This window comes from Lissotriton vulgaris, chromosome 10 (genome assembly GCF_964263255.1).
Source record: "Lissotriton vulgaris chromosome 10, aLisVul1.2, whole genome shotgun sequence".
NCBI lineage: Eukaryota > Metazoa > Chordata > Amphibia > Caudata > Salamandridae > Lissotriton > Lissotriton vulgaris.
The window spans coordinates 592596543-592611018 of record NC_141698.1 but is presented as its reverse complement, the minus strand read 5'-3'; positions in this window follow the sequence as shown (position 1 = coordinate 592611018).

Sequence of the window (14476 nt, the reverse complement as noted above, 5' to 3'; positions counted from 1 at the left end):
GAACCCACCCAGCAGACCGGGCAGCAAGAAAGCCTTATGGTTTACCAACGACCTCAAAAACTCCAAGAAAACCTGCCGCACCCTCGAGAAAGTCTGGCGCCACGACCAAACAACAGAAAACATGACAGCCCTCAAGAACGCCAACCGCAAACACCACCAGCTGATCCGCATCACCAAAAGGACAACATTCAAAGAACGACTGGACAAGAACACGCACAACAGCAAGGAACTCTTCAGCATCGTCAAAGAACTCACCAACCCCAGCGCCTGCAACCACGACATCACACCCTCACAAGACCTCTGCGACTCACTCGCCTCGTTCTTTCACCGCAAGATCGCCGACACACACAGCAGTTTCAGCTCACAGACCACGCTCCCAACTGCCGAAACAGCGCACCCAACCATCACCCTCTGCGCCTGGACCTTGGTCAGCACCGAAGACACCACCCACACGATGAACACCATCCACTCCGGCTCCACTACCGACCCATGCCCACACCACATCTTTAACAAAGCCGACTCCATCATCGCACCCCAACTCCGGGACATCTTCAACAGCTCCTTCGTATCCGCCATCTTCCCGGAGAGCTGGAAACATGCCGAGCTGAGGGCCCTCCTGAAGATACCCACTGCAGACCCCACGGACCTCAAGAACTTTCGCCCCATCTCCCTCCTTCTTTTTGATGCCAAAGTCATCGAGAAGACCGTCAACAAACAACTCTCCGCCTTCCTCGAGACTAACGGTTCCCTCGACCCCTCGCAGTCCAGTTTCCGAGCAAACCACAGCACCGAGACCGCCCTCATGGCAGCAACTGACGACATCAGGTCCCTGCTCGACAACGGGGAAACAGCTGCCCTCATCCAACTGGACCTCTCAGCAGCCATCGACACCGTATGCCACAGCACCCTGATACAGCGCCTCAGCAACACCGGAATCCAAGTAACGGCCTTGGAGTGGATCATCTCGTTTCTCGCCGGAAGAACCCAGAGAGTCCGCCTCCCACCGTTCCGATCCGCGGCCACTGAAATCATCTGCGGCGTCCCGCAAGGATCCTCGCTCAGCCCCCCTCTTCAACGTCTACATGAGCCCCCTTGCAGCCATCGCACGCCAACACAACCTTAACATCATCACCTACGTGTCACGATTCGCTCCCTATGTTCTCGTGTCCACCACCAGGGGGCTAAACTGTGGGACTCTCCAGTGTTCTAATATGCTTCCTGACACTCCCCTGCATGCATATCTTGACTTCCAGCCATTTGGACACTATTTGGGAATTGACATCCATTCCCATTCCATGCAGGGTTTTGTGAAAGCCAGCCTGCTTAGACTTAAAGCCAGCCTACTCATGCCTGAAACTCCATTACCCAGAATTCCCTGCTCACTGCTTTGTCTCCACCCCTGCAGGCCAAGGATGGGTGGAGGAATTCAGCTCACCTGTGGCTGGCTGCTGCTAGCCTGCTCACACCAGCTGCATGTGATTACTGTGAGCTCTTTTAAGCCCCAGCTCCCTTCAGGCAATGGTTGGTCATTGTAGCTGTTTACCGGTGAGACCAATCCTTGGTTCCAGAGTTCCCTGAGCTTTTGCTATTCTTGTTTCCAGTGTTTCCTGAGCTTTAACTACGCCTTGTTCCTGACCTGCTGCTGTGTTCCCTGTTCCTGAATTAGCACTGCCTGCAGTGCTACCCTGACCCCATAGCCTTATTATTCCTTGTTCCTGAAGTGCAGCAGTTTCCCTTCTCATGAATTAGCACTGCTTGCAGTGCTACCTTGTTTCTTGAGTTCCTGAGCTATAGCTATTCCCTGTACCTGAATTAGCACTGCCTGCAGTGCTACCTTGTTTCCTGAGTTCCTGAGCTATAGTTATTCTTTGTTCCTGGACTTAGCTATTTCTTGCTCGTGATCTGCACTGCTTGCAGTGCTCTCCTGACTCCTTGTTTCCTGAGCTGTAGCTATATCCTGTTTCCTTGAACCAGTATTGCCTGCAGTGCTACCTTGACTCCTAAGCTCTGGTAATTTCCCTGTTCCTGCACTAGCACTGCCTGCAGTGCTACCTTTACTCCTGAAGCTTTGGTAGTTCCCTGTTCCTGAACCAGCACTGTCTGCAGTGCTGCCTTGACCCCTGAGCCTTAGCTCACTTCTTGTTCCTGCCCCAGCACTGCCTTCTCTGCTACTTTGTTTTCTTGATTCCTTAAACTGCACTATTCTAGTATACCCTTGTAGCCTCCCCTTCTGTATATCCGTTTCCAGTCCCTGCCTTGCTTCCCATTTCCTTGGTTCCAGTTGTAGTCTGCTGCCTTTCTATTCTGCTGTCTTAATCTTGTTACCTTGTATGTTTGTTACCTGCTTTCTGGGCCCATAGGAGTGAATGGGAAGGTATTCCTTAATTGCGAATCACAATTTGAGATTCGCAATTAAGGAATATGTAGGATTTGCAAAACGTATTGCAAATCCTACATACATAGCATTTTGCGATTCTCAAATAGCGATTTGCAAAGAATAGCTATTTGAGAATCGCAAAAGAGGATTTTGATACATATGGCCCTAAGTGTTTTAAGCGCTTGATGTATGAAAGCTACATGCAGGCAGGCAGAATCCTCCGGGCCAGAAAGCTGAGAGATGTAGTCCTACCCCTGCCCCTGTACCACAACAAGAATGGAGGTCTGAATGCACAGGAGGCTCAAGTGGGAGAGCGTGTTCACAGGTATCCAAGCCCATGGAGGATGCAAGCTGTGTCTGGTACTCACGCTCAACACAAAATGTGGCATTTTCTCCCACCCTACTCTGTTAGGGTCTTCAATAATTTCTGCATTCAGTCTGTTCTGCAGATCATATCCAGTGCTAGTCTTGGGTGGTTCTAGCAAAATGCAGGAGCGTGAAAAAGCAGAAGGATGCTAAGCAAGGTATCCTTCTTCTCCTGCCTGGAAGGCAACATTATTTTGGAGATGAAGGCATTGCTTGTCTTAAATCTGTTCCTTTCCATTTTGGTTGCCTTCCCAGTATTTGTTGCCTGAAAATCATCATCGAGGATTATGCTAACCTTTTAACCTGTGATTTAATTTTCTGCCTGTACCATTTATAAGGAGGCTTTGCCTTGAGATGTATGCCTTGTGAAACATTAATTCACTAATTTATTGTCATATTCATCACTCACTTTGAAGCCTTTTCATCCCTGATAGTTGCTCTATTGTTCAGCGTCTGGATCACTTATTTGGATTCTCTAGTGGTGAAGATGTTAAGCTTGACTCCTTCTTCTTCCTGGTTGAGGGTGGTCATTCATCATCTGCAATTGAGAGTCTAGAAGATTGTCAAGAAAACGTTTTTCCTTTGTGTTTTTTCCCATTAACTGGGATCCTCTTAAGGAAACACATGGAATCTTTGAGGTGAATAGTTATTGCATGATGATACAGTGGCTCCTAGTAGAAGTCACCCTTTCTTCAGAGAATCATCAGAAAAAACACTTGGGGGTCTTCTCCACATCCAGTTCTTGACATCAGGTTATTCATATTTGTGCTGTGTCAAAGAGTAAGCTCCTGCTCAAGTGCATCTCTCATTCCTCCAGTTGCCAACAACCAATAATTGATGCCAGCCACGCCGATTCTAATGCACAGTCCACTGAGGTAATCCTGTGATCCATGAGACCACTGCAGCCCTGAAAGGGGAGGAAACACCTACTTTACCACCAAAGAAAGACATGCACCCACCACATATTCAAGTGAGTTGTGAGTGAAAGAAAGGAGCAGGTCTTTGGATCTACGCAGATGAGAAGATAGTAACAGGCCCCAGAGAGGCATACACCCATATCAGTTATCTGCAATAAGCAGTGTGCTCTTTGTTTCTCATGTGCTTTGCAGAGATTTATGTGGTATTTATTTGGCTGCCCTTGAACAGTTTCCTTAACTTCCATTTTTGTAGATTTTTTCACTTGTGATATTCAGTATTTCAAATGTTCCAGCTCTGATTTCTCCACAGGAGATGAATAGCTTGAGTTGGAAGAGTGCAGCTCCCTCTGACCCATAAAAGTAAGAATGTTATGGCATGTGTTTGCATGTCAGTGCACTGTTTGCAGTCAGGCTTGCATGCAGAGGGTATTCTGTACCATGTTATGAGACCCAGAGAGGCTCTTTGGACTAGAGTGGATGCATCTTCCTTCATTGAGTGTAACTACTTTAAAGTCACAGAATTTTAGAGAACTAATATTGGTGTCAGTAACAGATCATAGTGGGCTTTTTGCAAGTAATGTGCCAGAAAGAGTTGCCTGCTGGCCTCTCCATTTTCAGTTGGTCTGCCAGTCTTTTGCTCCATCCATGTGGGACATGAATCATGCATTTTTGTGAGTGAGTGAGTGTACACTTATAAAGCGCATGGCCACCAAAGGCCTCCCAGCGCTGGGGACAAGCATAAAACTAAGGCTAAGCAGCCAGCTCAGGGGAACAGCATAGACTTTAGATTTTTGCGGAACCGTAAATGGTTGGGCTTGAGCCGAATATGGTCCGGTAGAAGGTTCCAGCACCTCGCGGCAATAGCGGAAAAACGCCGGCCACCACTCCGCACTCGGTTCACTCTGGGAATAATGTCTAGCTGTTTCTTCTCAGAGCGCAGTGACCTTTTAGGAAGATACCGGGGAATGATGGCACGAAGGATCGGAGGGGCAGTATCCGAGAGAGATTTGTGAGCAATGCACAATGACTTGAATTGGATTCTCTCTGCAACTGGCAGCCAGTGCAGAGAGGAAATGTGCGGTTTAGCAGATTCCCAGTTGTGGACCTGCATCAGAAGACGTGAGGCACAGTTTTGAACTATTTGAAGTTTTCTGATGGTCGTAACAGGAGCACCTAAATAGATCACATTGGCATAGTCCAGCCGAGGAAGAATCAAGGCTTGTACCAGCAGTTTCCTGACATTGAAAGGCAGGAGTGGTAGAACCTTTCCTATCATTTTGAGGATACCATACCAGGCGCCTTCTACTTTACTTGCCTGTATCCCAAAATTCAGGTTGCTGTCCAACCAAACCACAAGACTTTTGGTATGGTCTTTGAGGGAAGGCATACAACCTAGGCAATTTGGCCAAAAGGCACTGGGATACAAGTTGATAGGTTTCCCCAAAAACATGAGCTCAGTTTTAGCAGCATTTAGTTTTAAAAAAGAACTGTCCATCCACGCAGACACTCTTTCCAGGTACTTTGCCAAGCTGGCACTATTATTGTTCGAGGGATTAAGGGACACCACCAGCTGAGTGTCATCAGCATAGATAATGATCCTAACTCCAAAGGGCTTAACTACATTGGCCAGGGGACGCATATAGACATTAAAAAGCGTGGGGCTTAGGGAAGAGCCCTGAGGCACCCCACATCTCAAAGGCATCCTATCTGAGACAACATTATCTTCGAAGACCTGGAAAGACCTTTCTGAGTGGAATGACTCCAGCCAATTCGAAAGCATACCCGTCACCCCGCATTCTCTTAGTCTTATTACCAGGAGCTGGTGGTTAACCGTGTCGTAGGCCGCGTAAGGTCAAGTAGTATAATAGCTGCGGACCCTCCGGCATCAAGAACTTTCCGTGACTCCTCAATAACCACTAGTAAGGCCGTCTCTGTGCCTTGGTTGGGTCTGAAGCCAGATTGCGAGGGGTGTAAACAATTATTTTGTTCTAGAAATGTAGAGAGAACAGAGTTAATGTATTTTTGGCTAATTTTGGCTATCCCAGGCAAAAGTGAGATTAGGCGGTAGTTCACAAAGACCTCAGGATGGTTTTTTCAACAGGACCCTGACTATAGCCCGTTTCCAGGAGGAGGGAACAGTCCAGGTAGAAAAGGAGGTATTAATAAGTTCCAGGATAACAGGAGCAATAGCATTGACGACCTTATTAAGGATAGTGGGGGGAGCGCTATCACACGGGGAGCCAGATTTCAATTGGGCAAAGTAGATTTTTAAAGTTTTTATATCCATGGGGTGGATTATGTCGATAGTGGGGACAGGGAGTTGGGTAGGGTATTCAGACAGGTCAGACCCTGTTGGCATTGCTAGCAGGGGAAAGGTGGAGTAAATGTCTTTAATTTTCTTATGGAAAAACAGTGCCAAACTATTACATCTTTCATCTATAAAATCTGAGGGTGAAGGGGGTACTGGTGGTTTCAGAAGGAACTTGGTGATTTTTAAAATTTCCCGGGGGTAATTGGCAGCAGAAAGTATTTTTTTTCCATAGTAGTCAGATTGAGCAATTCTAATTTCTGTCTTATAGGCTCGCAAGGCAGCTCAGTATTTAGTTTTTTCCGTTGTGGAGAAACCCCTTCTCCAGTTTCTCTCCAAGCTAAGTTTGGGGGAGTACCATGGTGCAGAATGCTCTACTTTTTTGCTGGATATCAATTTTTTGGGAATTAGGGTGTCTAGTGAAGTTTCCAACCACTGGTTGACATTAATACTGGCAGATTCCCGGTCGCTCCCGAGAGCCGGCCTCGTATTATTCAGAGTCGTTGCCCAGGAATCTAGGGATAGTTTGGCCCAATTCCTATTCCACGTTTTTACCCTTTCCCATGGCTGGCCATCCTCCTGAAGGGTCCAGACAAAAGGAACTAAAAAATTATCTGACCATGGCAGGGGAATATGCTCTTCCACAGTCAGACAATCAATGTTGGAAAAGAGAGGGTCCAAAAGGTGACCCTTTTGATGGGTAGGGTCAATCACCTTAAGCTTCAGGGCAATAGGATCTAGGTTATCGGATATTGCCTCTGCATCAGATAAGGATGTCAGTTCAAAATGGACATTCAGGTCTCCTAGCACAGAGAAGTTGGCCAAGGTGCTCAGTGGTTTAGCTATAATTTCTGGAAGCTCTCTGCTGAAATGGTCAATTGGGCCAGGTGGACAATAAATAAGTACCCCGGAGAAGGTGCACGTAGGCGAAAAACCGACTGTGTAAAAACCGCTTTCGCAGTCAGGGATCGGGCTAGCTGAGAGATTACAATTGAATGTATCTTTATAGATGATAGCTAGGCCCCCACCTCTACCCAGTTCTCGATCTTGTCTCTGGATCAGAAACCCAGGGGGTAGGGCTTGGACAACCGCTAGGTCTGTGGTACTGGAGAGCCATGTTTCAGTGAGAATCATGATTATGTTCCTCCAGGAGTAGATGGAGTTCAATGCTATGCTTGGGTAATGAGTGGCAATTCAAAAGAAGCATCTCAAGGTTTTTATTGATGGTTTTTCCAGCTGGGGTAATGTTTAATGAGTTAAACTCAAAGGGGCAGTGAGGACATTTGCTGTGGCTGGTAACTGGTAGTATTGTATGACAGCATTTAGAAGGTAGAGACTCTCTAATAAGGTGCGATTGGTGGGAGAGGTAAGCTAGTTTACCTGATGTGAAATAACCAGGGGTCTGGCCCGGGTCCTGTTTCACAAACCAAGAAGGGTCTGCAGGCACTATTGAACTCCTTTAGTAACTATTGTAATAACAAAGGACTGGAAATTAATGCTAAAAAAACTAAGTGTATGGCCCTAAATCCAACTAAATCAGACAATGGACATCTCACACTGAATGGTCAAAAATTGGAAATTGTTGATAATTTCTCCTATTTGGGGATTTCCCTTGACTCCAACTTCATCTGGAAATCGTAAATCGAAAAAAGTACGGTAACATTTGCACAGAACACCAAACCTATCCTTAGAAAGCATTGTTCGAGTATCAGTAAATCTGTATCACCGGCAATAGTTATTCAAAGTTAAAGCCCAACCGGCTGCTCTCTATGGCGCCGAGATTTGGGAGCCCATGTCAAAGGACGCTTTTTATATCATGGACAATAAATTCATGCGCAGTCTTGTAAGGGCCCCGAAAGGTACCCCTTTGGTACCTCTCCAGATGGACCTCAACATAAGAAGAACTGATCATTATACTATTGTCCGACCATTATTGTTTTGGGTGAGAATTTGGTCTTCAATTCAAATGTCTGGTTGAAACATATTAGAATGTGGTTCACTAAAATAGGGCTATCCCATTTCTTTGAGAACCCAGAAAGGTTGCCGCCGAATTAAAAAAACCTGTTAAAAAAAGCTTTCTGGGGTTTTATTTGTAACCAAATAACGAATGGAAACAGGAGCGGGTCCTTAGTTAGTAACTTTCTAAGCTTCAAGGATGAGCCTCTTTTGGAGTCCTTCCTGGATGAAGTAGAGCCCCCACTTGCAAAAACCTTATACATGAAATTAAGATACGGCAATCTTATGACCAACTCAACTTTGGCAAGATGGTCTAGGAACATTGATGATACCCAAAATGTAAAAGAAATCTGCACTATGTGTGAGGGGCACATCCTTTTCTTCTGCCCAGCCTATGTGCAGGCAAGAAGAAAATGGATTAAACCACTGTTTAATCTCTTAGAAATAAGATCTTGTATGAGTGCATTCAGAATGATCAAAACTGATACAACACAATACATTGTATTTAGTGCCAGTAGATTCTTATACTCTGTTTATTTTGTTCGCAGGAAAAAAGGTTTAAAATTGTAAAGCCAGGAGGGGCGCACTATTGTATCTACAAACATCATGTTTCAACCTGTATAATTAATTCGACAGTCGTATTTTTTTAATATGTTTTTTAAATTGTATTCACTATTCTAGATGCAAATTTTCTTAATGTATGTCTTGTTATGCAAATCTTTTATGGCAAATTCAAGGCCGAAATAAAGAAATAATGAAAATGAAATAACCAGGGGTCTGGCCCCGGGTCCCGTTCGGGGGTGGACGGGCGAAGACGGGCGCAGACGGGCGCAGACGGGCTTGCCTTCTGTGCGCCAGCGGTGCGCCCGCTACGCGGCCGCATTACCTACTCCTTAAGAGGAGTGGTGAGCTTGAAGGGCGTCGCTGCTAGACTGCCGCCCCGAACTGATGAAATTCTGCCTGAGGTCCCCCAGTAGCATTCAACAGATCTCCCTACTCCCTACTCGACGTGTGTGCAAATTTTGCAAATGTGGTGCCCCGGAGCATTGAACACAGCTCCATTCCCCCAACATTGCAAGTAAGCAACCAAGAAGTTACATTGGTAAAAATCGGTTTTAAAATCACGATATCACAAGAATAAAAATATTTGTTTTTTTAAAAAGGGAGGGTTCGTGCTCCAGCTACTACCTGCGAACCCAAGCCGTAATGCAAGGATAAGCCTGTCTCACTGTGCGGCGCGTCACCCGCTCCTTAAGAGAAGTGGTGAGCGTGGAGGGCGTCGCTGCTAGACTGTTGCCTCCGAAGTGATGAAATTCCGCCTGAGGTTCCCCGGAGCATCCCCCAGCATTTCTTAGTTCATTTGTAGTGAAGCAGATTCCAAAATGTGGAGGACCTTATACTGTAAAGGGAAAACCGTTAACCCCTTGTTGTTTAATTTTCACTAGAAGTGCTACCCACAAATCATCAAAAGGTGGTTAGGTGGCACTTCTGTGCCTTTGTTTTGGGTTTGCCTTAGAAGGAGACTCCCAACTCCACCTTTCCTTCCTACTGACACTGTGGGACAAAGGGCCTGATTGTGATCTTGGTAGATGGGATACTCCTTCACAAACGGCGTACGGGATATGTGTCACATTTGTAACGGAGTACCCCATCCGCAAGATCATAATCAGGCCCAAAGTCTAGACCAGTCTGGGAGATATACATGTAAGTCAGGAAATGCGTGAAACAAATACCAGAGTTGGACTGTGGAGTATGCACACTCTGTCTGCGAATGTGGTATATGTTTAATGCAGAAACTACCGGAGAGTGTATCATGGTTTGTCTTGCAGAATCAAGGGTTCCACAGCAATGAAGAGTGAGAAATTCTTTTTTCAGAATTAAAACAATTTTTATTAGCAGAACACACAGCATGATAATACAATGCATTGTTGCCAACAACCCAAAGGGCCGCTTACATAGAAGTCATGAAAGCAGGGAAGAGCCAATGGATTACAAGCTGTCTGCAAAGATAGATTACACAACGTGCCGTCTACAACCCATCATGGGCTGGCAACGTTCAACAGGAAGAAACATTAAGTGATACAAGTATCATATCATTTGTAAAATAGAGATGATCTGCAGCATGTAAAGCATGCAAATACCTGGTGGACCAAAGACTCACTATAGCAAGCCCCGGTCGGAAAGGTCTGCCTTTTAAGGAAAGTAAAAACCACATGAAAGGAACATTAACAGGTCCAAAATTAAAGGACCAAAATCCCATCCTCCCCCCCCGCCCCAAGCCTCTCCAGATAAGCCGGCGATTGCACTTTGCGAATGGATGTGGTACGGTGTGGTAGCTACTAACAGAGCATACCCATAAAAACCCATCAGAGACCTATATGCGCTAACTACCCCCTAGCATTCCGTGATCAGTTTCAAAATCTGAAGGTAAGCAGGGCATGTCAGCTCACGGAACTGTGTAGATAGGATGGAAATAAAGGGGACCCATACCTTAGCGTATTTAGTTTTGCCCCTAGGGTGGCCATGAACAGTCTCTCCAGGTCCAAAAGGGACCACAGCTGGTGAAGCCACTGCGTGTGAGCTGGGATCCTGTCTATTTTCAAACCAGATAAAAGCATACAGTGAGTGGCATTCGATGCCAGGGCAATCTGTCGACCTTTGGTAGAACGCAAAGGGAAAGTCAGGGCGTTGGGCAATCCTAAAATAGTGTATACAAGGAATCTGGGATGGTAGTGTCAAAAGCTTTATCTATCTCATCGAGAGTCTTATCCCAGTATCTTGTGAGCTTCGGACAGTCCCACAGCAAATGAAGGAGGGTACCTGGACTCCCACAGCCTCGCAAACAGAGACCATCGCACTGTGAGTTCCATTTATTTTAACAATTTTAGGTTTGAAAATCCCATTCTTGCTATACACACGTTCCATGTTATATTAGGTTAGCAGTGTGCCGCTAAATAGACACCATATGTATTCATGTTATGCAACCCACTGAATTATCCCTGCAACGTGCAAGCTGTAGTTAGCGAGTATGACTCCCTTTTGTATTTCGTAACCCCTATTATGCTGTGCCTGAACTAGGCCTCATTATTCGTATTTCTTGCCTCAGCAGAATACTGTATTTAGTTATTATTTTCTTTTCTGTTCAAGTCTGCTTCTCGACTTACTAATGAATAGGCCTTTCTGCCCTCGCATACCTATCCAAGTGTGTAGTCCTGCTCCCATGGTAGGAGAAGCTGAAACCCAGCATGGTAACCTTGAGACCGAGATATCATGTACCCATCTGGCAGGTGGGAGCCCATCCTTCTGTGCCTCCTTTTTTCATGTTCGGCCTAGGCCGGTAACTTTCTACTGTGGGTGTGGTTGGAGGCTTTTGGGAGGAATGATTATGCATTGCAGACTGTTGGGGGGTCAGTCCCTCGGCAGACATCTTAGGGTGCAGGTCAGATTGGACTCCTCTACAGAGTATTACTAATAAAACCAGTTGTTTGTATTCTCTACTGTCTGACCGACTCTTCATTTTGGCAGAAGGCAAATAGGAAGCTGTAGATAACCCCGGTGGCCCCTAAGAGCCACTTCCTTCGGTTGGCGCTCGAACAGGAACCCCACAGGTGACCCGACTCACCCGCAAAACGGGTTGCAGGGTTGGGGTTGCGTCCGGTCAGTCGGGCAGATCGGGGTACCCCACATGATCGAGCTTGGTTCTCACAGCTGCCCCACCCGTCCGATCGGGCGATTCCACATCTAGTGGTCACCGGCCGGGATCCTGAGAAGGCAAAACCTTGGATTTGACCGTTTGGGTCCAAAGAGTCGGCAGTGGAGAATACTCTTGCTCAACCTGAGTGCATCAGGTGAGCAATTTGAATTCTTGGGAAATGTGGCGCCATAGTTGAACGACACAAGTGTGCAGGCTGTGTCTGGTACAGTCTCCGGACTGTCTTGTCTTGCACTTGGTGGGTTTGCGGACCATTAAATGACACAAAGTGTATGTGAGCAGTCTACCAGGTCAACTGGAAATTCGGCCTATTCTTGAAAAGGTCTGGGACTGTTTGCAGGCAATCTACCAGGCCAACTGGAAATTCGGCCTATTCTTGAAAAGTTCTGGGGCTGAAGCCTGCCTTCTTGTCTTGAAACAGTCTTTGGACTGTCTTGTCTTGATACAGTCTCTGGACTGTCTTGTGTTTGTGCAGTCTGCGGACTGTGGAGAGCAGTTGTCTGACTGTTTTTGTTTTGGTTCTTTGGACTGTTTTGATTGGCTGATATTGAGTTTGTCTACTGGGGACAGTGTATGTGTCTTATATTAAGATGCCTTGTTTAAGTAAGTTAGGGTGTTTTGGATGGTGGTGTTGTTCCACTGATGCTCGATTGGAAGAGAGGCCACCTGCACCTCTAGAGGGTACCCCAAATGTTGTTGTATACATCAAGCATGGCATTGGCCCTATTATGTTTAGCACATTCTGCAATAAATACACGAGGGACAATGCTGAATTACAGTGGCCGCTCACTGACCCATTAGATGAACAAAAATTGAATTTTCTGCATGATATATTGTTTGCTAAAAGGAGTAGGCAGTCGATATTTGATTCTCTGAGGGTATGGCAGAAGGAAGCAAAACAACGATGGATCCAAGCAGAGAAACAGCCTTGGAAGGAACAGACACAAACAATAACACAGAAAGCAATGGCCTATGACAGAGAAAAGGTTGAGAAAGTCATTGAGTGTGCAGATAGAAGTTTCTATAACAGGGAGATAAGTGTTATGTTGCTCGGGAAGGGGGTGATGAGTTTGTCGAGGAGTTGCTAGATGCCTGACCCCCACCTCCTTATGCCCCTGAAAGGATATACCCCACAATCCCAACACATCAATCTTACTCTTCTGGTTCCACTATTCCTAGTCTTTCTGCCTCCAGCTCTGCTGCTTCGGTCCCAGCATCACCTGTCTCTGCCCCACCTTCACAAGCGACAGGGGCGGGTGCCGTCAGCTCTCCCATTCTGTCTTCTGTCTTTGTGTCTGTGGCTATGTCTTCTCATACTCCTACCACCCAGTCTTTTTTTGTGAGGGTGTCCATTTATTCATCTGCTCCTTCTCCCTTGAGTGTGTTACCTCAGGCATTTCAAGAGTCTGAGACGTCTGTGAGTGGAGGGCATGCAGCAAATTGGGCAGCGGCACGTGATTGTATGGAGAAAGTGTTAGTGAGCTTGGCTGTGGGTAATAAGGAAAAGAAGATGGTGGCTGACCAGGCTTCACAATAGGCCCGTAACCCGATATATAGTGTAAAAGATGAGTGGAATGTGATGAATGATTTTGAGCCATTTATACAGTAACATGCCCTTAGGCATATGTCGGCTACGCTGATAGGCTTGTGAGAACCATGTTTCAAGGGTATTGCACCTCAGATCATCTATGACATTCGATATAGGGTATATGCTACAGATATGGCCCCCAGTGAGGTTTTCAGTAATGTGACAACATTAGTGGGTTATGGGGGCAGGTTACTTCAGTAGGTCCCGATGACAGTGTCAGAGTTTCCCATGCGGGAAGGTCATCCCATTTACCATCCCGAAATACCGGAGTTGCAAGATGGGAATGATGTTGTTACTCACCCACCAGTGGCAACACATTTTCAGGAACAGTGGATTTACACTCCTTGGAAAAGGAGTGAGGTCCTATCCCTAAAGGGTTTGTTGCTGTAATCTCGGAAAAATCCCACTGCATATTATAAAGAATTGACGGAGGTGGCCTCCTCTATAGTGATGACAATAGCTCATATAGAGTTGTTTTTTGGCCTGTTGGTACCAGTAGATATACGGAGGCAGGTTCATACGCATGATCATGTACTGGAATTGGGTGGCACATGGGACAAGATCAGGGCATGGGACAAGGAGCGTAAGACCTGCGAGAAGCCGAAAACTGAACTATTAGCTTTGCTGGGATGCATTATCACTTACATGCATTCTCTTAACCCTCCGAGACGAGTGTACTGAAATAAGTTGACTGCGTGTTGTCAGAAGAAGGATGAAAGCTTGTCTGATTTCTTTACCAGATTTGAAGAGGTGTTTTGGGACCTTAGTGGCCAAGATCTGTCATGGGAGGGTGGTGTTTGTTTGTTATTTCACAGATTCGTCACTAACTTCCTTCATGAGATTGGAACTAGGTTGCAGGCTTGCAAAAGTACTTGGACAACCTCATCCCCATCAGTGATTTTGAGCATGGCGCAATACTACGAACATAGGGAGAACGAGGACAAAGAAAAGGTGGAGAAAAAGTTGAAGGGGTTGAAGACGAGGGTGTTGATGCAGCAAGTGTCAAGGGGTAATGGATGAGATAGAGTTTCAGGTTTGGCTCAGCAGAGGTCCCAGATGGACAGGAACAGTACTTTGAGTACGCCTGTAGGGTACAACCATTGTGCGTACTGTAAAAAAGGAGGGGCATTTGCGAAGTGAGTGTACGGAGTTGTTACAGAAAGTAGAGGCTCTGAGACGCAGGGATGGAGGCCGAGGAGAGGTGGAGTCTGACAGTACAGCATATGATCACCATTGAAAGAACTATTTTGAC